The 23,045-nt window shown below is 37.4% G+C and overlaps 1 long non-coding RNA gene across 2 annotated transcripts; it reads left to right on the top strand.

The window, feature by feature from the left end:
• Positions 1-3,515: 3,515 nt before the first annotated feature.
• On the top strand, positions 3,516-14,681 carry LOC136841757 (uncharacterized). Of its 2 annotated transcripts, XR_010854077.1 has the most exons (4): positions 3,523-3,625; positions 8,439-8,576; positions 12,386-12,532; positions 12,643-14,681. It is a non-coding gene; the product is annotated as an uncharacterized lncRNA (long non-coding RNA). The 2 variants fall into 2 exon arrangements; XR_010854078.1 differs by lacking the exon at positions 8,439-8,576 and having other exon boundaries at positions 3,516-3,625.
• The last annotated feature ends 8,364 nt before the right edge of the window (positions 14,682-23,045 follow it).

Raw genomic sequence — 23,045 nt, 5'->3', positions numbered from 1 at the left:
GCGCCCATTCTTCCGCTATAATTTCCATTCTTTCTAATATTTCCGCCCCTTGGAGTTCTGAGAAAATAAGTGAAGTGTTAAGGTTTTCATTTCAAGTAACGTAAGCATCTCATAGCATTTGCTATTTTACAATGTTCCCTCTAAGCCTTCAGCACTCTCTACGCGAAACGTGAAAGTGTTTTCTTTGCAACAAATTGACATTAAATTTGTCTTGCAGAATAGGCGATTCAATGCACGGTGCCAATTCCTGAATTCCCGACGAGGAAGAACACTTCAAGAGTGATCTCTGAAGACTTATATGCCCATGTGGCAGAGTTCCTGTATATTTACTTATCTTTAAAGGTCCCACCATAGTGTGATTTATTTCAGATTAGGATTAATTTTAGATTTAAGAAATTCCACCTCAGATCGTAAAGTCTTTTGATATTGGCACTATTTGTTTTGCGACTAATGAAATAGCAGTGCCAAGGAGCTAGTGAGGAGCTCCCTTTGCAATATCCTTCTGATCTTTTAATAAAACTTAGTTAGTGAAGTCTTGCATTTCTTTTGAAAACCATTTAATTGTTAACTTACTTCTTTTTATGAGTTTAGCGATGAGTTTAGACTGTTTAGGACTTTAGGGCTAGGTAGACCAATCCTGGTCTAGGCTCATATATATATATATATATATATATATATATATATATATATATATATATATATATATATATATATATATATATATATATATATATATATATATATATATACATATATACAGGGTGCATAAAGTAACTCCCTTTTTAATTTTATATATCTTATAATGTATATTTTGCTTTATTATTTTTTTAATTAATTTGCTAAATCTTCATTTTTTCAGATATTTTATACAACCATGAGATTAACAAAGGAACAGAGAGTAAAAGCAATTCAATTGTACTATCAAAACAATAAAAATGGTGCTGAAACCGCAAGATTGCTATCAGCTGGATTTAACCTCCCAAGGCCAGGTGCAAAGCCGAAATATCACAAGCTTGATTAGCAAATTTGAATCCACGGGAAGTGTAAGTGATGCTCAAAGAGCGGGTAGGCTAGTTGTTGCAACAAGCTTAGAAAAGTCCAATGAACTACAAGAATCGTTGCTGCGTTCTCCTAAAAAATCCAGTAGGCGGCTCTCTGCAGAGTTAGCAATTAGTATTTGTATTGAACATTATTAAACCGAATAAGCATCATATTAATTTTGTTAATATATTATATTAATCTATTAACCTCTGGCAATACATTCATGTTCGAAAAAATACAGGATAATCAAAAAGGCTTTAATTTTGTTCCACTTAAACAAAGGGCGTTACTTATGCCGCACAGGCCCATAAAACACTATTTGAACGTTGCAACGTTCAAATAGTGTTTTATGGGCCTTCTTATATTCATATTACACTGTGGTATTACAGTAAAAGACATTCATATATACTATATATATATATATATATATATATATATATATATATATATCATTCTAGTATATGTCTTTCCACAATGCTTTTGTTTCCGTAGAGAGGGTTGCTTCATTATGTAAACAAAACTGTAATCCCATTCATATTTATGATTTACCTGAAAACAGTAATGAACTTCTTATGCAAAAGAAGAACAAAATAAAACTTTACCACAACTACGCCATACACCTAAACAGGAGCTTCATCAACATTCCATGGAAATCCTGTTGTATAAAATGGACCATTCACTCTGTATTATTCCAGATTTATGTGCTTTTGTTTTTAACGTTTCTGCCGGTCTGTTAACCCCCACAACATTTCTCGATTGTCCTTTCACTTTCCGCTCACAATACTACCGAATATGCAATATTTTGACAAGCTTTTTCTCCCCTATTTTCGGAACATGGGCTGGGGGTAGTGCGTTCAGTGCACCTCACGTGCTGCTGTGTAGGCAAATTACTAAAGGATGTTTGCAGCGTCCCTTCGGCCTCTAGCTGAATCTACTTTTTAGCCTTTACTTCCGTTTACACTTTATTCAGTCTCGCTGTCCAACACCTCCAACTGGATTTGAAAAATGGAGTTCATCATACCAAAGAGAGAGGCATCCGCAAGTAATTCTAACACGTCTCCGAATAGGCCATACTCTTCTGACACATGGACACTGAATGAGCAGCCCACATGAACCAGCTCCCGAATGCTCAGAACAGAAAGTGATAATAACCGTAAAACATGTGTTATGCGAATGTCCAAGATATAACCAACATCGGTTAGCAACTTTTGGAAATGGATCGACTGACGAAATTTTATCAGTATGCAACATTTTCAGTTGCCCCCAATTTTAATATTCATGAGGATATGTAAATTAATTGATAAAATATTAAAAGTAATCTATGAAAATACAAAAGCCCACGGGGCAACTAATAAAAAATATGAATTTTAAAAATCCAAAGTAATTCTGATTTTTATCATGACTGATTTTTTTTTATTGTGCAGATGGAAACATGAGTAAATGTATTTAATGTGTGCGTGTGTTCTAGTGTGGAAGCATATACCTTTTTGTTTATTTATTTAAGATATCATTATTCATTCATCATTAGTCCCAGTGCTTGGACCTGGTACTCCATTTCATTTAAATCCTTCGGGGCAACCCTATGATAGCTGTTAATCAGCTCAGTGGTTTGGTTAAACTATTTTAATAATAATAATAATAATAATGTTATTTCTTGGTGCAAATATGGGCTTTTTGGAAGTTACAACTTTTGATCCTTATACTTAATTTCCTTTTTTTCCCGCAACTCTTTATCTTGCTGTCCAGCCGCTCCTGCTCCCTCTTTCCGCTGTATTAAGGGTTAAATGGCTGATAGTGCCCCAGTGCTTGGCTTGACAGCCAACAGATCAATCTGTGTGCCTCATTAGACGTCATATAAGGTGATTTTCTCATCTAACGATTCGACAAACATGGATATTACCAACGTATTTATATAGTTGAATTTATACTGGATATTAATTTAGTATGTACGGGTTACTTGTGTCAGATGTAAAGTTTGAACACCTTTAGTTTATATAAACTTGTAGAATCTTCTGAGGCTAAATTAGTCTAGTGAATATCAAGCGCATAGCAAATGATGCTGTTAGTGCTAAGCTGTGTGGTACTCATAATCATGTTGCAAGACGTAATTTTGGAGAAAATTTAATGTAAAACCTACACTATGAAAAGAGATTGAAATCAGTCTTTTGTGAAATGTAATTACTACAGATTTTGTTTTCCTAAGATCTTAGTATTGAAAAAAGCAGTGCCGCATCTAAATTTCTTCAAGAGTCTCTCTCTCTCTCTCTCTCTCTCTCTCTCTCTCTCTCTCTCTCTCTCTCTCTCTCTCTCTCTCTCTCTGTAAAATATGTATTTGATGATAATGGATGTTATTGTAAGCTATAGTAGAGTACGTGAAGTTTTCCGGTCATGATCCTAAAGCAGGAACAAATTATGGTTTATCTTTCAAGGATTGTCGGTTGCCAGGTAGTTGGTTGGTTCTTTAGCGTCCATGGATTCTGAGAACCGAGTCAGAACTCGCCTCGGTCACCGAAGACAGTCAGAGTCATACTTAGTAAAAAGTGTACTTGTTCGTAGTTAAAGTTTATATGACAATTGAAGCATGGTAAGCATTAAATCATTGATATTTATTGAGTCACGGGCATGGTAATTTTAGCAGTGATGAAAAATTTATAAATAAACTGTATGACAACAAACAAAACATAACCTGGCCTTAATCAGGGAGACTCGGGTCGACTACCTTAGCCAGGTGTTACAGAGTAGCTTATTTCCAAGTCAAACAGCTTTTCTCATTATCTGGGTTATTTCCAATTAGAGTTATCATCAAATGCTTTATTGCAAAGTACCTGATAAAAAACCAAGTGGACCCATGGTGTAGGTTAATCTCCTTAGTGGCGGTTAAAGTTTAGTATATTCCATCGTAGGCTAGGCCTGTTTTAGTTGGTAACCTGTTATATTACCTCAAGGTGTAACAAGAAAAAGAATCATATGGCAAAACTGAGGTGTCTGAGTAGAAAAAGAAAAAAACCAATGAATTAGAGGTACACCCTAACCTAACTTACAGCGCTGGGTTTACCTGAGCCTGGGGGCCCTAGATTCCCCGTTTTTAATCTAACTTTGGGCACAGTTAATCTGGGTGCTGCTACTATCTGACTGGGGGATTGGGACCCCCTGCCCCCAACCTCTGTCCCATCTAACCTGACTTATGGCACCAGAAATCACAGTGTGGCATACAGGGGTGCGTCCTAACACAACCTAACTAATGTAGGGTGCCATGTCCAATCTCACTAGTTAGCCTCACGCCCCAGGATGCCGCCTCCCATCATAACCTAGGGAGCCGTAAATTTTAAACATAAGCATACTAATGTGCATTAGTTATTTGTACTTGTTGTGGCTCCCCTTATCCAGCCTGACGTTAAGAGTAGCCCATAGTTTCCCACTGTGGTTTCCTAGTATTTCTAAACTTAATGGGATTGAATTGGTCAGCCACTCAGTTCCCTTGAAATTGAATGTCATATTCTTCATGTTACACTAGGAACTATAAAAAAAAAACCTGTAACGCATTCAAAATCCTTAACTTCTTAAGCAATCCAAATACAACATTGTTTCCTTGTGAAAGGGGATAAAATCAGAAAAAAAAACCAACAGTGGAAGTGGACCAAAAAAAACAAACATTGGAAAAACCCTAACCTAAGTCACATTTAAAATCATTTGCCTCTAAAGTTGGCTGATAGTTTTCAGAGCCCGCACAAATCCAAACGTATTAGAAGTGAGGCTTTTTATTTCCCTTCACATTAATTTATAGTTTTGACAGAACAATGTTGATTCATTTTCATTTATACGGAACCCAAAAAAATTCCATAGTGCACGAAACAGTCTTCACAAACTTACAAGGCCGGAACAGGGTTATGCAGGTTCTTAAAAGTTTGTAAAGGTCCAACACTAGCCAAAGCTAACACAATTAACTAGCGAAGAAATACCCATCCTCTTTTGAAGCAGGAAAAATATACCTCTGCTTTTCACCCATGGCAGTGATGTCTAAAAACAAAATCCAAAAAGTTGATTCAACATGGACAAGATGCCATACACTAGAGCTACATTCTAGAGTATTAAACGGGTAACACATCTCATAACTCAGTTGTCAGCAAAGTGTAATCTCAGTCAACTTAGATAAACCATAACCCATTGTATAATATGCAGGTGTGACATTATTGACTTTTTAGGTTCTCAGATTTTAGGAAATTATCTCACTCTTATGGCTTGAGTTCGTTGCAATTGTGTTAAGAACATCCTTCATTTTTAAAGGTATCATTTCCCTCTCGCAATGACTGACAATAATGGGGGATTACAGCCGGGAACCTTTGTCTTGGGGGGGAAATATGGAAAAAGTTTGGTACAATGATGTATCCCAACTTAACCTAAGGTTCCATAAATCACACAGTAGGCTATGGGGAAGGATAAGGACTCCAATCCTATCCTAGCACACAGGTTATTTTGTTCTGGTTCTGGGCCTATTACCCATACCCTAATCAGAATCCGAGGTTGTAGATATAATATTGGGCTCGATCACTTGAGAGTCCCCTGTGATGTCATAGCAGTAATAAAAAATTTATGAACCCACTGATTCTTCAAGAAAATTCTGATCAAAACAACTAACATGTATTGTTTCATTAAAGAATGTTGCAAGAGATTGCTCAAGGAATAAATGGCATCCACAAATGGTGTAACCACATTCACTTTCTCTCACTCTGGTGGCTCCTGGGCCTTTTGGTGACCCATGGCCGTTTGCACCAGACCTCTCCACGTTCCCCTATTGAATGCTGCATCTCTCTAGTTATTCTCAGGTTCCTCCCTCCAAGTTCTGTTAGATCTCTTAACACATTATCTTTCCATCTCATCTTCAGTCTCCCCAGTCGTCTTCTCCCTTCAATTGGTCCTTCCATAACCACTTTAGGCATTCTGCCCTCTCCCATTCTAGCCACATGTCCTGCCCAACGTATCCTCTGCGATCTTACATAGCCAGATGTTAGCGGTTGTCTGGTTAAATCTCTTATTTCTTCGTTGTTTTCCTCTCCAAACACCTTCATTTACACCGTAAATGGGACATGTTATTCTACGCAAAATGTTTTCAAAAACCACTAGTGTCTGTTTTTGATGTTTAGTCAACGTCCAGATTTCACAGCCATATAGTACTACTGGCCTGATAATGGTGTTGTAAATTGTTAATTTGGTAGACCTTGTGATGCTGCTTCTCTTCAAAAGATGTTGCAGACTGAATCAGCATCTATTCCCTGCTGTAATTCTAGCCACAACCTCTCTCCATCTCATTCCTAGGTGTTAACACACTTCCTAAATATGCAAATTCCCATACGTTCTCTATCTCTACCATATTTTGTTGTTGCTGCTGTTGGTTGTTCCTTGACAATCTCATTATTTTGGTTTTAGTTTCACTGATCTCTTGCCCCAGTCTGACAGCAGTTTCTTTGAAAGGTATATGCAATTGTTCTATATTTTGCATATCTCTATCTATGAAATCTACGTCATCACAAATGCAAGGACTTTGGCATTTGTATCTCCCAAGATGACCCCACCCTCAACTTTCTCGATACTCCGCATTATTTTGCCTTAAATTAAATTAAACAACATTGGAGATAGAAGCTATCCCAGTCTCAAACCTGTTTCAGTTTCAAAGCATTCCGTCTTTTTCCTTCCCACTGGACACAACTCTTAACTATTCCTATAAAGTACTTTTACAAAGTTTATAAGCTTCCCTGGTATACCAAATTCCTTCATAATATTCCACATTGATGGTCTATGGATGCTGTTATATGCTTGTTTAAAGTCTATATAAACCTGCCACATATCTATTGCACTCCCATTGTGTTTCCATTATGTCTTAATAAAAATCTGGTCAATTGCTGAACTTCCTTTTCTGAATCCACACTGATATTCGCTCAATGCTCGCTGTGTAAGGTTTTAATATATTTTTTTATAATTTTGGCTAGTACCTTATAGCAGGTTGGCAGATGTGTAATTCCTTTATAGCTAGCACGGTCTGTCTCATCTCTCTTTTTATGTACCTGGATAATGCTGGCTTCTCTTCTGTGCCCCAAATCATTATTATAAGCTCAAAGATTTTGAAGTGTAACATATTACAAGCTCAAAGATCTTTGAGTGTCACATCTCCCCACCATTCTTATGGAGCTCTGATGGTGTGTTATCTAAACCAGGTGCCTTATTCTTCAGGCTATTGATTGCATTCGTCACATTCATCAGGAAGCAATTAACCAGAGCTGAGACAGACATTTCACATCCCTTCTTGCTTCATCACTGGCTTCCTCTTCAAATTGCTCCTTCATCTCCTAATTTCCCTCCTCCGTTCCCTATTTTTTAATCACCACTTTATCTGCCCAAAGTTGAGCCTTCAACCTCAGCTTTGCCTTCTGCTCCCCTTTCACTTCAGGAAAAGCATATTCTGTATTAGACAGGATGTCAGTTTTACTCAAGAAGCTGTTATGGGTTTGACTGAATTCTGGTTTTGAGTAACCAATCCAGATTTCCCCACAGCGTATGCTCTTTTTCCCAGTCCCCTTCAAGAGGGAAAGTTTCCATGGTCCTGCCTGTCTGTTGCTGCCCGAGCATTTGGCTTGCTTGCCAAAAGATTGTTTAGGAAAGTATAAATCTCTGCACTATAATATAGTTATCGATGTTGTTGTCAGACACTATAATGGTAGTGAAGCTAGCATGGGCTTAACTCATGATTTGAAAGAAAATAACAATACTGGTAGTATGAAGAATTCTCCTGTTATTTATTTCAGTTCTAGTGATAATATTGTTCAGGCTTTTGTTGAACCTATTTCATTGGTGTCTGTGTATCAGTCTCATTTTATACTTCATACTTCCACTCCTTTCTTTTTTGTCTTGGCTTCTGCTTCATTAGTAGGCGCCTCAGTTAAATCCTAGCTACATGCTATTTTAGCAGCCTTATTGGCTCATGATTTTACCTGTATTGACAACATTCTGTCGTTGTGAGGCATTCATGTAAGGTATCACTGGCCCATCTCTTGTTTCCCCTCCTTCCAACCACTCTCTCGACCATGCACTCTGAATGGTGTTGCTTCAGCGCTTTTGTTCTTGCCTTGGGTTCTGAGCTGACAACAAGTTTAAGGCATTTCACTTTTGATGGTTGTTACACGCGGGACTTCACCTCATTTAGTGATAACGAGATAACTTTAATTGTGTAAAGTCAGTTAGTGTGCGCTCAGGGAGATTAAAAACTATTAGAGGCGATATTAGTAATTCTGTGCAGTTTTTGTTCATTATTTGATTAAATTAGTACATGTTAAACATTGATCTGTTACTAATGAGGAAGGAGCAATTGCAATTTAATTCCTCTTTTGCTGTGCTTTTCCTTACAGATGTGAAAACTTCATGTGAGAGTACAGTCCTTACTTCGCTGGTCATAGCAGATACAGGTTGTTTCCGAACTGAATGAAAGAGCAGCCTTGTAGTCTCCTTAATTTTTAAGCCTGGTCTTAGTGTTGGGGAGCATGAAGGTACTGTACATTAATTGTATAGGAGCATTCCTTTTTATCAATAGCTATTCTCATAGTTATGAGTTGCATTTGTTGGGCTGCCAGACCCAACCTCAGGAGTCTAATTAACACAGCTTCTGCTGGGGCAGCTTTCACTGAAAGGCTGCTCTTACCTTGTCGTAAATCAGAGGGCTGCCTCCACTCCCGCTTGCTTTCTTCCATCTTGCTGCCCAACCACTCCAAAGTGCTGAATGGCTAAAAGTGCTTGGCTTCATAGCCTAATTTTTGTAAAAATCAAATTATGCTAGAGAGCCTTATCCCTTACAGGAATCCACCGTCTAGCAGAAAGTGCTATCCAGGAAGGATCCTAGATCATATTAGAATGTTTTGAGCTTCACATAAAAAACCCTTAGTTCACTTGGCTGCACGGATTCTTCTCTCGCTGCACTAACCCACCAATCTCCTCTTAACATGGGAAACGGCTATTTTCAACAGTAGGCAAGATTCATCCCAAATAATGGAAATTTTAAATAAAATTTTGGTGAGAACAAAAACATATGAAACTCATCTGGTGGAGAATAGGTGAACTAGACAGTTTTACAGGTCAGCCAAGCAATCTTTTTATTCTGAATACCCACCATGCCAGTTGGAATGAAGATAAAGCTATATTTAGCAGTGGGTAAGTATCCCAGTAATAAATTTTATTATGAAAATTTAAATCTTTTAAAACTGTTGAAGAAAGTGGAAGACTCACAAGGGGAGATGGAAGTCCAATCCAAATTTTCTAATGGTTAAATACATAACAAGAGAAGAGGTAAAGAGAAATCTTGAAAAAGATGGGTGGTAACGCTTCTAGGCTTGATGGCATACCCAATTGAGGCATGGAAGACACTGGCCAAAGAACGAGGGAGCTTTAGAGAAAATTATTGGAAAGGAAATTATACCAGAAAAAGAGGGAGAGAGAGAGAAGCACTGATGCCAGTTTTTAAATAAAGAGGAGACATGCAAAGTTGGGAGAACTTTACAGCCTCGTGAAGGGCATTGGTACAATTCAAGGAATATTATCCTTAAACCATGTAATGGAGAAGTAGAGGGGGCTCTTCATATGGTCTTTATCCACCTAGAAGAGGTATAATTACCAAGACAGGAAGTGTGTGGAGAGGTTTGAGGGAGCAGAAGGCACCCAAAAAGTACCGATAATTAGCAAAATGAGAAGTATAGCAGGGATTACTAGCAGCTTCCAGCTAATGGTAGGTGCTGAGCCCCTTTTTGTTCAATATTGTGCAGGATATAATTACCGAGGATATTAGGTAGGAGACGCCAAGGTGTATGTGTTACACTGATTACATCATTTTGATTGCAGAAACTAGAGAAGAATTACAGAGAAAGCTAGATGGGTGGAGTTATGCTTTAGAGAGTAGATAGATCAAGATAAGCTGAACCAAGTCTGAATATATAGTAGATTTGATGGAACTGGAACATAAAATTTGGCCGAAGGTCAAGCGCTGGGACCTATGAAGTCATTCAGCACTGAAAATTATTATGTTGAAGCAATTTTTAGCTGAGGGTGGAGAGTTAGATGGAAGAAAGAGAATATGAATGGAGGTATAGTAAAGGGAATGAAAGTGGTTGCTGGTAGGGGCCAAAGGGACGCTGCAGAGTACTATAAGTAATGCCTACGCGTGAGGTACGCTGACAGCACTACCCCCCTACAGGGTGACACAGGTGATGGCCAGATAGCCATGATTAAGATGGGAGAATTGAACAGCAAGAGAGTGTTTAAGTATCTGGGCTTGATCAGACAGTGCGTGATATGGAAAAAGAAAGGTTAACCATTGCATTAAGTTGGATGGCCTAATTTGAATGGGAATATCAGACTTTCTGTGGCAAGAATGTCCCTGTTAGGCTGAAGGGCTAAGTACATGAGGTGGTAGTAAGACCTGCTATGTTGTATGGGCTGGAAGTGGCACCACTGACAAAAATAGCACGAAAGTTAGATGTAGAAAAAAATGAAGGTGCTCAGATGAACGAGCAGAGTGACGTGAGAGAGGTAGAATAAAAAATGTAATACACCCGGGGATCAGCAAAAGTCACTGAGGTGTCAAAGAAAGCTTAAGACTCAAGATTAAGATGGTTTGGGTACCTGATAAGTATTGCAGATGATGAACGACATGCTGCTGTAGACATCAGGGAAATGGAAATGCTAGGGACATGAAAAAGAGGAAGGCCCAAGCAAAGAGAAACTGCATTCGAGATAACATGATAGATGAAGGAATAGATGAAAGGACACAGGATAGAAACACCTGCAAAAGGTTCATTAAAAACAGTGCGACCTACCTATGGATTAAGCTGAGAAGATAAAAATGAAGCTTTTAATGGAAGTGAACATATCTTTCCATGAAGAATTATGACATTTTATTGCTTAATTGATCAGTGTACGGAGATTAATCACTCATTCATGGATTCAAGTCAGACATTGTCTTGAATTGGTGAAATGTTACCAGTTAAGACAGCTATCTTTTTTTTATTGAGGGAAAAACTTTACAAAACTTGAGGCATGGAACAAACTCAAAGGCTATTCACTACAGCAGTTTACCCGTAAAATATAATTCAATAAGTGAACTGAATAATGAACATGAAGTTAATATGTAAATACAAGCAGAAAAGGCAAAACAACGAAAGTGAATCAAATGTTTTCAAGGATTAACGCTGTAGCCATTTTGACGTAACGTTAGTTTCTTTGTGAGGATAAGAAAATGCAGAAGTTATATTTAATGGATATATATTTTAGTTTGTTCTAACTACAGCATTTTTTTAGGTGCACATAAATAATTTGAAACTTCAGATTGGTAACAAAAACCAGATACTGTATAGTAAATACTCTCGGCATGTAAACTTATTTGTATTTTTGTAGAACAGTAGTAACTGAACCTTGATGTCAGACACATTAATTGAAAATTGAAATTACTGGTGCTGAACACAAACTTGAGCACTGTAAGCAAATACGGTTTGCCCCCATAATACTGACTTGGCTATAGGATCAAAATTTGGTAGTACATTATTTGAAATATTGGTGGTGGCTACTCAACAGATAATGTAAGCACACAGCTCTGTTTTGACAGAAGTATTTCACCATAGTACTTTCACTTCGTGTAAATCTTAGGGTTTGAATGTAATGTAACTGGACTCTCTCTTCCCTTTTTTCTCCATGGAGCAGCATCAAGGCCGAAGTATCAGCTGGGCTCAGACTAGATACAGGGAAGTACACTTCAAGTATCTAACCTTAAGTACAGCTTGAAGATGTCTCCCTCCACACTCCGTTTTAACAAGGGTTGCAGGTTTGGGGGGGGGGGGGCGAAGGAGCAGTGTTAAGGCTATACTCTGAAACCATTTGTTTGTGTTACCCAGAATTCCTCTACGGGATTTCTTGATTCTCTGAGCCTTTCCTTACCTGAATGAGTTTACCTCCTTGTCAGAAACGCACTCAGGCCCAGGGCCCAACTGTTCTTTCATCTCATATGACATACTGAGGAGGAGGTTACAGGAGTCATTGCATCCCCTTGCTTATATTCATTTCCAGTTATCAGAAACTGTGGTTTGTATTTATCAAATTTAAAAAATAATTAGTATTTCCCACTCACACATCCCCCTTGGCTGTACAACCACCACTTCACTGACCTTGTCACCAAGGTCAGCAATCGCTCCCAGCTCGCACTGAAGTATGCTTCTATATAAAAGATTCTAGTCTGTATTCTTAAAAAACAACATATTTAAAAAAATTGTATTTTTCCTACTTGATAATTGAATACAAATTCACATTCTGTTTTCAGTTTCGAATGTATGTCCAAGAACAAGGGTTGAAAGTCATAGTCGCTTGCAGCAACAACTACCCATAGTTGGAGTGATATTAACTCGTCTATGAAACACCAAGCTCTGAAGAATTCAGTACAATCGTGACCCCAGAAAGAGAGAAATTGGTAAGCCATCAAAGTAAACCACATGCAAGTTACAACAGTATTCATGCCGTTAATTAAAAATTTCTTATATCGTTCAGAATGCTTCATGAATAGTTCTCTTATTTTCACAGATATCAGGTGCCCAGATTGGATATAATGGAAGAGCTGGATCAGTGAAAAGTAAAGACACAGTAAGCTACGGGCAGCAGTGATACCAACAGTGTCATCTGGCTGTCATAAGGATGTTTAGGGCTCTAAGCCAGCCCTACAGTGTGCTTCCCCTTTCCCCTGCACATTTAATGTAGAGGAGGTAAGCCCTCAAGATTACAATAGAACATGTTAAGTTAGCAGCAGTAGGCACATCTCAAGCAACTACTTTTATGAATCATGTACACCCTGTTTTGAAGTGCTTAGAATGCTTTGTAGGTACCTTAGAGCACAGGGTTGCTATTTTTAGGTCCTCAGAGTTGACTGCTTAGCAAGGCGCTGGACACAAATCTGTTATCCACACCCGTTCTATAGAGAGCACATTCATTACCAGTCTATGTATGAAAATATTCACTGTTTAAATTTTGCTTTTAAAACTATTATTATTGGTGTTTAAGGAATATCTGGGCAGTTTTAACACATTCCAAGCTAAGAATCTTGTGAGTGGAGATCTGTGGAAGATTAAGTATAGAGATGACTAAGCGGTGGAATTCCAAATGTGGCGTGGGAGGCGGTGATGATGATGAAGCAAAGCTAAGAATTTTAGAGCTGTTTAAGTTCCTTGCTGATATTATAAGTACTTGATTAAAGGCAGCAAGTAAACCGCATGTGGAACATGCCTTCATTGTAATATGATAAAGAAGCAACTGTTAAATACCAGAGTCTGCTGTGGATTTCCCTGCAAAAAAAAAAAAAATTAACATTGGCATGAAACAAACCCCCAAGACTAAAGAGAGCCAGTTTGCAGCCGAATAAAAGTCGCATTAACTTCAGAGAAAGCTAGCAAATGTTTGAAGAGTACTAAGCTCTGGGTATTGTTTTTGAGCCTGATGGAACAAAGAACTATATTGCAAGCACACGGTAAGAAACTTGGGAAAGAAATAACTGTGGTAATATTTTCATCAAACCACTTCTAATCAGTTGACACACTTCATAAAGACTTGAAGTCATATGTTCCAAGGAAGCAGATTTTGAAGTGTAAATATCCTACACAGAGGAATCAGCAGAAACATTACGCAGATGAGATGCAATCGGTCATATCCGAAAAGAGAATTGGAATAACATAGTTTTGTGTTTGTATTAAGTAAAGAGTGGTCTCAGGCAAATAACGTAAGTATTGCAACATTGGTTTTCATTTCTGGATATTTAGGACACAAATAGGAAATGGCAGGATCAAGAAATAACTGGGATAATATAGGTAGAGTCGGTAGCCGTAGTAGGCCTAACCAAAATCCAGTAGGCACGTGTTCACATTGTAGAAGAGAAGTAAGTAGGCAACAAAAGGCAGTAGAGTGCGGTAAATGTAATGAGTGGTTTCACACAAATTGCGTAAACATCACAAATGAACAGTATGCTGGCATTCAGAAAGCGGTAGATATAATAAATTGGTATTGTGTAGGGTGTAGAAACAGTCTTGACCAGCTACTGTAGATATAAGGAGAATAAGGAACTCAGGGGGAGAATCAGGCGCTTAAAACTAGGCTAGAACAAATAGAAGCAACAGTGACGGACATCAAAGAGACTACAGACAAAGACATCACAGAAGAAGAGATTCTCAACAGCAGCAGCATAAGGGAAACAGTTCAGGAAGAAATAAGAGAGGCTCAGGACAAAGAATGAAGGAAAAGAAACCTGATAATATTCAACTTACCAGAACCTCAGGGAGGAGATGAAGTAGAAAACCTAAAGCTAGGTGAAGATAGGTGCAGTGGAGTTTTCACAAAGGAAATTAACCTAAGCAAAGAAGAATGGAAAATTAAAGAGGTGGTGAGATTAGGTAGGCCTCGACCACAACAAGCATAAAACACTGAGACGACAGGCAGATCTAGACCCAGAGCACTACTTGCAAAACACAACGAGAGAGAAAAATGGAGCATATTAAAAAGTGCTAAACTGCTAAAGAGTGCGAAGAAAGAAATTTACAAGAAAATATCTATAGTATCGGACATGACTGCCAAAGAGAGAGAAAAAGACAGCATATTAAGATTAGAATTAAAGAATAAGCAAGAAAACAAAGAGGAAGGATGGTACATTAGTGAGGGAGAGTTGAAGAGAAGGGGAAACTTTCAGCCGACCAGAATGCTCCAAAAAGGAAACCCAGAGAACTGTAGATAGAAACAATAGAATCTAGTAGTGTAAATAATGTAGAGGTAGGAAACTATAAAATCTCTGGAAATGTAAATAATTTAGAGGTAGGAAACAATAGAATCTCTAGTAATGTAAATAATTTAGAGGTAGGTTGTAGAAGGGGAGTAATTAGTTTAGGGTAGATAGGTGAAGGAAGTAATTTTAATAACAAGCATAGGCTAGTAGGTTTAGGAGAATACAGTAGTTTGCAACTAATAGATAAAAGGTTAGACGTTAGAAGCACTTTTAGAAATAAGGGAAATGGACAGATAGTGAACAACGCAGAAGATGCATCAAGAAATTTTGAAGTAAAGCTCATAAATACCCAAGGGCTGACAAAAGCTAAACTAATTGAACTAATGGATTTAACACATAAGAATACAATTATGTACATTACTGAAACGCACCTGAAATCGAAAAAATTGCTATTCCCAACAGGTATCAGTGTGGTAGAATCAATGAGAGACGAGGATGACACCAAAGGAGGATGTCTATTAATAATGTCTAGATCCAAAGGAGATATCCCGTTGAAAAAAGAAAAACAGAACGTACAGACTTTCTACCAGTAGAGGGTAATTGCAGAGCAGCAAGATAAGATTTAACCTAATCCTAGTCTACATGTCAACTAGTGATAAAGAAAGAAATAAGCGAATAGTAATAAACGCCTTACACAAAGCATTAGAGACGACCACAGACCTGCCTCTGATTGTCCTTGGGGACTTCAGTGGGCATTTTAGTCCATGGGCCAGCTGGCTGACTTGTACCATCTGGAGGTACTAAAAGCCAGTCTAACCAGACATCCAGTATGGTATCCCATTTCTAAAAATGTCTACTGGACATTCGAACGTTGTAGCTTTTTTGTGTTAGAGGGATTTTAAGTTTTTGCATGGTGTCGTATTGTAAAAATCACCAAATTTGCATTTTGTGGCAAAAAAGGCTAACAAGGCAGCCCTGGCACGTAATCTTGAAGCACGAGTGACTTCAGATGAACACATTGACTTACTTTCAGCTGCGATCATCGATGACATGGGGATTGTACACAAAATGCAAGGAGACAACATTATATTCTCAGAGTTGTCTGAACGCCTTCCCGGAACTGTACTGCAAACATCAGCATCAAGTTCTCGAGTCGATGTAGTGTTTGACAGGTACAATGCTTCGTCGATCAAAACAGCTAAAAGAACAGAAAGAGGGGCAGACAGAGGAATATCGTTCTCGCAAATCATTCCTGGCCACAAAATTCGAAATTGGCGCCGCCTACTTGCATGCCCCGAGAGCAAAGCCAAACTGACCAACTTCTTTGCCACCGATTGGCAAGAGAATAAAGACGGGACCAACTTCAAGAAAAGGTGATTTTTGTAACTTTCGAGGAACGATGCTTCAAGATAACATCTAATGCTGGTCAATCAAAATTTGTAGAAAAAATACGAATGCATGTAGACAGACGAGGGGAAGTATGAATATGACCTATCAGACAACCACCTAATAAAACTCCAATTCAGTATATATATACAAAAGCAAGAAAAGTCTTTAAAAATGAACCAAAAGAAATAAAAAATCTGAAAATAACAGAAGAAGTCCACCAGGACATACCTTGAATATATAGAAAGTAAACAAAGCCAACAAGACAGAAAAGGAGATGCAACCCAGGTGGAGAAAACAATGATTGAAGCAAAGGCAAACACTCTACAGAAGACAATAGAGAGAAGGTTAATGCAAGGAAAGCAAGAAGAAATAGAACCAGTATGGGTCACCAAAGAAATAAAGAAGGAAATAAGCCAAAGAAGGATATATAAGTTAAAAAGGAAAGCCACATGCATAGAAGAAAAGAGATACTATGAAGAAGCATATTATAGACAAAAACAAAAACTACAGATAATAATTAAGTAAGCATATGAACGATACAAAGAAAAGGTTAGGAAGGAGATAATGGAATGACAAAAACAGACACAGGAAAACCTGGGAATACACAGACATGCTGAGAGGTAAGACCACCTCAGAAAAAGAATGGATCAGGATATACGACGAAAATAAGCAAGAGATTAAAGGAAGAAACCCTAGCGAAAGAGCTTGTAAAATCCTGGAAGATAATATACCAAAAATAAGTAAACAAAATAGGAGAGAGATGAAATGATAGCAAAAAAGAACAGTATAAACACGACATGGAAGAGACGATTAAAAGACCAACGGCAAGATAAGACAGCATATGATATACCATACACCATTAAGAGGACACGTGGATGTAGTGTGCCACCTAACAGTGACAGAAATTACACTCGTAGAAGAAGTCAATATAACTGAAGATGATGTGAAAAATCAGCGTGAGAAAATAAAATCAAATAAAGCACCAGGGCCGGACGGGATTAAACCAGCACTGTTCAAACTGTTCTTACAAAGCACCAACCTTAAAAGAGAATTGGTAGAATGTTTAAACAACATACTGAAAGGCAGGAAAACACGGAACAGCTGGTCTAAGTAAAAAACAACACCTACACCTAAGAAACAACACCCCACAGTCAAAGATCTTGGGGATCCTGAGAACCATAATTGAAAAGCATATAGAAATATAGGGAAAACGCAATCAGGCTTTACTACACAAAGAAGAGGAATTGATAATTTGTATATGTTGGAATATTGCATACAAGAAACGTACAGAAGAAAAGACCCGTTATTTGTGGTAGATTTCGAAAAAGCATTTGACTCGGTTAACATAAAAAGCTCTTAGAGGTTATGATGAAAAATTGGCTGCATGCAGATGTAATAAGTGCAGTAGTAAAGATATATACAAATGGCATAAGTCTATGCCTCAACAATGTAGAACAAAAAGAGCTAAATGTAACAAATGGAATAAGGCGGGGGTGCAATTGCTTAACCATATTCTTTCTGCTAATAACTTACTTGATAATCGAAAAATTAGAAAGTACAACGAAAGGTTTCAGAAATGAAGTTATAAGGATAGTGACACTATTATATGCAAACGATGGATTAATCCTAGAACACACCCCTGAAGAAATAACAAAAGTATTACAAGCCCGTATAGAAATAGCAAGCGAATGTGGCCCAAATATAAACAAAGACAAAAGCAATATATTAATGTTCGACGATTGGTATAGTATTGACGATGTGGAATAAAACTAGTTATGCAGGTAAGATATCACCTGAGTGTTACGATCAGGAAGATAAAGGCTTCAGAGGACAGATAAAAAGGGCACAAATTAAAGCAAAGCAGAAAAATGCAATATGGCTAATGCAGTCATCAGTAAAAGCTGTAGGAGGGTGGAAATAGGAAAGCTGTATTGGAAAGAATTAGTGATGCCATCCTTCATGGAAGTCATGAAACTCGACAAGAAAACCATAAATAAAGTACAAAAAGTAGACAATCAAGTATATAGAACAACTCTGAAAGCACCAAGTTACACAGCAAGTTGTGCGTTAAGATCCGAAATAGGGGTCTCTTCCTGCCATTCAACAGATATGAAGAACAAACTATTCTACCTGAAACATACACTTGAGAGTGGTGGAAATAGGCTCCTATACAAGATAACCATTGATCAATATGAAAACAAGAAAACCTCTTGGATTCTGCAAGTAAAGGGGTATATGAAAGAATTAAACAAAATTTAAGTAAAATTGAATCGCTTAAGGTCAGCAGCTAAAAGAAATTTATTATAACTGAGACAAGAAAGCATGGCAGAGAGAAATGAATGACAAGAAACATTAAGAATCTACAGAAAATATAAAAAAAAAAACATAGAGAAGAAATCTGGTATGATAACTCTGAAAAAAATGCTGATCAGTAGGGCTAGACTACGCACGCTAGAATTAAATGATAGGAATAGGCTGAAAGGGGAAGATACAAAATGTTCGTGCTGTGAGGAAAAAAATTGAAAACTCAAGACATTTCTTACTCTACTGCCCAGCATATAATGAGAGTAGAAATAGATATAGTTTTGTGCAACAGCCATATCAGGAAAATAAATAAGAACTGTTAGCTATTCTGCTTTATTTACAGATCTGCTGAATGGGGAAATTGAAAATAGGAAAGAATTTCTAAAAGAATTATGGCTTTACAGCCAAAAAACTTAAAACACAAAGGAGGAATAAAACGAGCAAGGGAGCCGTTTCAAAGGCAGATCCTGCCGGCGACTACTACTACTACTACTACTACTATCGATGAGGATATAAGTGCAAGTTAAGCAAACCATCATTGACATATTTTGAATGCAGTGACTCTCGAAACTGCTACACGCTAGGAAGGTTATATTTTCGGAAAAATGGAATAGCCATGAAGAAATTTAAATCGACAAAGAGAGGAAACTCCCTTACATACACGAATGGGACTGACGTGACTGCAGAGACAAGAATGCAGTTGGAAGATATTTCCATTAAAATGAGCTAATCTGTAGCCACCTTGTCGATGTAAAAGCATTAAATACTTCAATATGGTCAGTAAGCGCAAACCATGCCAAAGATAACCATGCGGCAGTCTGTCTGAATCCCAGTGACCAAAGCTGTCGTTAAGGAAATTGGAATAATATTGGGATGAATAGAGAATATAATAGGTGAAAAGGTTGTTTAGGCCCTTGTTCAGATGGAAAATTGAGAAGCCCAACGACCAACGTGAATGAAAGAAGCAGGAGAGCTGGTCATTTGTGACAGAGGAAGAATTAAAACCAGGAGAATGTACAAATGAAAATAGTATGCAATGCAGTGTATGAATTATTGTGGAATAAAGCTGTTTGAGCATGCAAAGGGAAAAATGGAAACAGATAAGTCTGACGAAAATGGTCACAATCGTATGTTCGTTTGGCTTCATGCCAGAGATCACCAACAGAAGCAGTCTTTATATATAATGCATGAGTAAGTTAAGTTATACCTCACTTGTGGATCTTGAAAATGTATTTGACAGAGTATTCCGGTCGTATTTGCGTAGATTGGCATTATGAAGGCAGAGGGTGCCAAAAAAGATTTAATCTATTCAGCCAAGGGAGCACTTGAATATCATGACCGTTCATGCTAACGACATCATGTAAGTGAATGTGAAAACCTTTCACAAGGATTCTGTTCACTCGGCATTTGAAGCACTCTCATACGCTATTTGAGGAAGGGAGAATTTGGCAGACAACTATCATATCATCAAACTGTGTCAGAGGAAGAGAACCTGACAAAAGGATTTGTTAACCACATTGTAGTTAACAGCATCCCGGAATCCGTGATTGTCTGAAGTTCGTGGAACATTAGTTGTTTAGGTGGTCTTGGTAGCTCAACCATGGTCTTGGGTATAGAAGTTGAAGCATACGCATGAATTTACAGTATTTTCAAAGTAAAGAAGCACTAGAAAGTATAAAAGGAGGAAGACCGAATATTTAATTATCGAAGGACATGGTTGTTCTTTCATGCTATCAAAACAAGATTAGACTTTTGATAATTGAAGTATCAAAACCCTTCAATAATTGAAGACATATTGTGTGTTCCTCAGTTATTGTACGTGGTTCAAGTGTATTGCTGTTAAATTGTAGCCTGTGTCTGTACGCTGTCGCTTAATTAATCACAAGCCTTTACTGTGCCGGTGTTGTATGTTGACTTTAAATGCGTATTTAAATTACAACCTGTACACATTCATATTGCCTGTATTTAAAATGAAAGTTGGGAGTAATTTAATGGATGCGCTAAACCGTGCGTGCTTAGGTCAATCTGTACAGCCAAGCTTTGACGTGTAATTACGTATGAGGTGGAACCATAAATAATTTGTAAGTCATGTCCCTTGGAGTCTTGCCATATATGGATTTTAAGTCAATGATTTGGTTGTACGTGAAAGGCACAGTTCCTCAGATATTCATCGAAGTACTGTAAGAGGATAGTAAATGAAGGTGGTACAGCGCGAAAAATTTAAACCAGTACCAATACAGTACAAGAAGTTAATTGCGTCGATACCTCCAAAAAATGTAACCCAAATATTGACGACTGTCGCACTGCTTTGGTCAGTATGACAAGGTGTTACACATTCATCAGTTGTATGCTAATTAAGTCTCGCTTAACCATTTCTACGTCTTACTGTATACACTGTGTAAAATGTTGAAATTTTAAAATTTACCTTAAAAATTTAAATACATTGAAAATTTGAAAGGCACCATAAAAAATTTAAATTTTCCTTTATATATTTATGTGAAATCAGAATTGGTCGCCTGAATAGCCCCACAATTTATTCCAGATAGCGGGGAAAGTATAGTCTTTTCAGGATCGAGAAAAGATTTTATTTGCTCAGAGCCATTGGCTTTCATTTTATTTTTTTTTTTCCTTAGTGGCAGTGTTACTCTACCGCCGCTTTTGATTATCCTTAATTTATCCGTAAAATATAAAAGACTCATAATTAATGCACATTTAAATTTTAACAATTTTACTTTGACACATTGATTTAGTTGTAAATGAAAGCCATTTAGAATTTGTAGCTGTTAATGTTACACTGATCTAATGAAAGCAATTTAAAATGAAAACAGTTTAAATTAATTTAAAATCCAAAGGTCTACATGATACTAAATATTCAAAAATCACTCGTCTTTCCTATATTCTTTGAATAAATTCCTGATGAATGTGTAGACTTTAAAATTTAAATACGCACTAAACTTCAACATGTACCTTTTGCAGAGTAAGAGCATGTATAATTTATGACAGCTTACATAAACGATTTATCAGAAAATATACTTAAAACCGTGTACATGGAGGAAATGCCCAATATTTCTGAAATTATTGGAGTGTAACACTTTCATCAATTATCAAAAATTTGCTGTGGTTTTGATATTCTAAAAAGAGTGATAGACATGCCATCCAATAATCAATGTATGCGATTACTTCTATTAGGACCTTCTAAACACTTCTTGTTTCTCAAACTAAAGACAGTTCATGTTCTTTGTCTTTCTTCATTGCTTAATATAAATATGCCACCATGGATCGAGCGGCATATCAGTTTTCAGCTTTAATTTCTCTGTTATACAGTATATACCATCCCTTTTACATCTTCCTTCTTTCCTCAGCCACTTCTCTATCCTGAATATTTTCTGTTCCCGCTGGCCTGCTTAGATTCTGATTGTGTTCCTCCCAGCTCCCCTTGTCCATGCCACCGGTTATTTAGCCTCCATCCCTCTTTCGTCTATTTATATATCTCCATCGTCTTCCCTGTCTGCTGTCTTCTAGGCTTGAAGGTGGTTCCCCTCAACAGCTGCCCTTTGTGCATCTTGATTTTGCCACTGTCTGTGTTTTTCTATAAGCCTTTCTCGAAGTCCCACTTCATGCTATTTCTCGTGCCTTTTGTTTGCTGTTTGCCAACGGTTTCTTAATGCTACATAAGCTAACACTTTCTTGATATTGCTTTTTTACTTCATTCTTCATTGCAATGTTTTAACTGGTTACTCTACTGATGATACTGCTTTCCTGAACTGCTTTGGTCACTTGGATTTAGATATAATACCGAATGGTTATGGTTGGCAGTTTTGGGGTTTGAGTTTATTAACCATATTGACACGGTAGTATCTTTGGGCGCTATTCAGAATATTTTAATGGGAGTATCTTTCAACAATATTATTGCTTCTGTGGTCAAGTCAGTCTCCATGTGTGTACATAAGAAGTTTACTTTGCTGATTTGAATTGCTTCGAGTCAACTAATTTTTTCCCGAAATGGAACCTTCTTTTGATGTAGAAGTTTGGAGGCATTGCATTCAAAATATCCTGCTAATACTGGTTTGCTTAACTTGTCCTCCCATCCATATCTCAGATGTTAATCCAGTTCTTTTCTCTGGTACAAGTGCCTGTTTCTTATTTACAAAAGGGTATTTTATATCTTTGTATTTTTCATTTGGATAATGTTTCTGTTGATTCCTGTGTAAAGATTCTTGCACTTACTTGGAACATATTCAAAGTTTTGTGAACTGTTTGTCAACTGATTAATAGTGGTTTGAAGAAAATTGTACAACAGTTATATGTTTCTCTTTGTGTGCATGCGATTAAAGGTCATTGTTTCATCAGGCTCATGTGACTATTCAGGACTTCATGCTGTTCAAACAATTCGTTGGTTCTCTCTAAAATTAGTGTAACTTTTGTTCACCTGAAAATTGGCTCTCTTCAGTCCTGAAAGGTATTTTGACAATGTTATTTTTTCTTCTATGAAACCCTGTATAATTTGGTATGTAACAGCTGTTTCTCGCAG

The sequence above is a fragment of the Macrobrachium rosenbergii genome, chromosome 9 (assembly GCF_040412425.1).
Source record: "Macrobrachium rosenbergii isolate ZJJX-2024 chromosome 9, ASM4041242v1, whole genome shotgun sequence".
Lineage (NCBI taxonomy): Eukaryota > Metazoa > Arthropoda > Malacostraca > Decapoda > Palaemonidae > Macrobrachium > Macrobrachium rosenbergii.
The sequence above is the reverse complement of the archived record's forward strand: the minus strand, read 5'-3'. Positions and strand labels throughout refer to the sequence as shown.